Source organism: Arachis hypogaea, chromosome 9 (genome assembly GCF_003086295.3).
Source record: "Arachis hypogaea cultivar Tifrunner chromosome 9, arahy.Tifrunner.gnm2.J5K5, whole genome shotgun sequence".
NCBI classification, from domain to species: domain Eukaryota; kingdom Viridiplantae; phylum Streptophyta; class Magnoliopsida; order Fabales; family Fabaceae; genus Arachis; species Arachis hypogaea.
The window spans coordinates 33,141,258-33,143,718 of record NC_092044.1 but is presented as its reverse complement, the minus strand read 5'-3'; the positions used below and the strand labels follow the sequence as shown (position 1 = coordinate 33,143,718).

At 42.0% G+C, this 2,461-nt stretch overlaps 1 non-coding gene across 1 annotated transcript; it reads left to right on the top strand.

Annotated features, from left to right (window-relative positions):
• The first annotated feature begins 1,740 nt into the window (after nucleotides 1–1,740).
• On the top strand, nucleotides 1,741–1,848 carry LOC112713952 (small nucleolar RNA R71). Its single transcript, XR_003158912.1, has one exon. It is a non-coding gene; the product is annotated as a small nucleolar RNA R71 (small nucleolar RNA).
• Nucleotides 1,849–2,461: the final 613 nt, after the last annotated feature.

Genomic DNA, 2,461 nt, shown 5'->3' with positions numbered 1-2,461 from the left:
CATCAACCTACAAAAAAGATAAAATAACAAAAGAAAATAGATAAAATATAACATTGGGTTGCCTCCCAACAAGCGCTTCTTTAATGTCAGTAGCTTGACAGAGGACTCTCATGGAGCCTCAGGAATGCTCAGAGCCATGTTGGAACCTCCCAACACCAAACTTAGAGTTTGACTGTGGGGCTCTGTTTGGCTCTGATTTAAGAGAAGCTCTTCATGCTTCCTCTCCATGGTGACAGAGGGATATCCTTGGGCCTTAAACACCAAGGATTCTTCATTCACTTGAATGATCAACTCTCCTCTATCAACATCAATCACAGCCTTTGCTGTGGCTAGGAAGGGTCTGCCAAGGATGATGGATTCATCCATGCACTTCCCAGTCTCTAGGACTATAAAATCAGTAGGGATGTAATGGTCTTCAACTTTAATCAGAACATCCTCTACAAGTCCATGGGCTTGTTTTCTTGAATTGTCTGCCATCTCTAGTGAGATTTTTGCAGCTTGCACCTCAGAGATTCCTAACTTCTCCATTACAGAGAGAGGCATGAGGTTTACACTTGACCCTAAGTCACACAAGGCCTTCTTGAAGGTCATGGTGCCTATGGTACAAGGTATTGAAAACTTCCCAGAATCCTGTCTCTTTTGAGGCAGTTTCTGCCTAGACAAGTCATCCAGTTCTTTGGTGAGCAAAGGGGATTCATCCTCCCAAGTCTCATTTCCAAATAACTTGTCATTTAGCTTCATGATTGCTCCAAGGTATTTAGCAAATTGCTCTTCAGTGACATACTCATCCTCTTCAGAGGAAGAATACTCATCAGAGCTCATCAATGGCAGAAGTAAGTCTAATGGAATCTCTATGGTCTCAGTTTGAGCCTCAGATTCCCATGGTTCCTCATTGGGGAACTTATTGGAGGCCAGTGGACACCCAGTGAGGCCTTCCTCAGTGGCGTTCACTGCCTCTCCTTCCTCCCAAAATTCGGCCATGTTGATGGCCTTGCACTCTCCTTTTGGATTTTCTTCTGTATTGCTTGGGAGAGTACTAGGAAGGAGTTCAGTTATTTTCTTGCTCAGCTGACCCACTTGTGCCTCCAAATTTCTAATGGAGGATCTTGTTTCAATCATGAAACTTTGAGTGGTTTTGATTAGATCAGAGACCATGGTTGCTAAGTCAGAGTTATTCTGCTTAGAACTCTCTGTCTGTTGCTGAGAAGATGATGGAAAAGGCTTGCTATTGCTAAACCTGTTTCTTCCACCATTATTGTTATTGAAACCTTGTTGAGGTCTCTATTGATCCTTCCATGAAAAATTTGGATGATTTCTCCACGAAGGATTATAGGTGTTTCCATAGGGTTCTCCCATGTAATTCACCTCTTCCATTGAAGGATTCTCAGGATCATAAGCTTCTTCCTCAGATGAAGCTTCCTTAGTACTGCTTGGTGCATTTTGCATTCCAGACAGACTTTGAGAAATCATATTGACTTGTTGAGTCAATATTTTGTTCTGAGCCAATATGGCATTCAGAGTGTCAATCTCAAGAACTCCTTTCTTCTGACTAGTCCCATTGTTCACAGGATTCCTTTCAGAAGTATACATGAATTGGTTATTTGCAACCATTTCAATCAGTTCTTGAGCTTCAGTAGGCGTCTTCTTCAAATGAAGAGATCCTCCTGCAGAGCTATCCAAAGACATCTTGGATAGTTCAGAGAGACCATCATAGAAAATACCTATGATGCTCCATTCAGAAAGCATATCAGAAGGACACTTTCTGATTAATTGTTTGTATCTTTCCCAAGCTTCATAGAGGGATTCTCCTTCCTTCTGTCTGAAGGTTTGGACTTCCACTCTAAGCTTACTCAATTTTTGAGGTGGAAAGAACTTTGCCAAGAAGGCATTGACTAGCTTTTCCCAAGAGTCCAGGCTTTCTTTAGGTTGAGAGTCCAACCATGTTGTAGCTCTGTCTCTTACAGCAAAAGGGAATAGCATAAGTCTGTAGACCTCAGGGTCAACCCCATTAGTCTTGACAGTGTCACAGATTTGCAAGAACTCAGTTAAGAACTGATGAGGATCTTCCAATGGAAGTCCATGGAACTTGCAATTCTGTTGCATTAGAGAAACTAATTGAGGCTTAAGCTCAAAGTTGTTTGCTCCAATGGCAGGGATAGAGATGCTTCTCCCATAGAAATCGGGAGTAGGTGCATTAAAGTCACCCAGCACCTTCCTTGCATTGTTGGCATTATTGTTGTTTTCGGCTGCCATATGTTCTTCTTCTTTGAAGAATTCGGTCAGGTCCTCTAAAGAGAGTTGTGCTTTGGCTTCTCTTAGCTTTCTCTTCAAGGTCCTTTCAGGTTCAGGATCAGCATCAACAAGAATGCCTTTGTCTTTGCTCCTGTTCATAAGAAAGAGAAGAGAACAAGAAAATATGGAATCCTCTATGTCACAGTATAGAGATTCCTTGAAGTGTCAG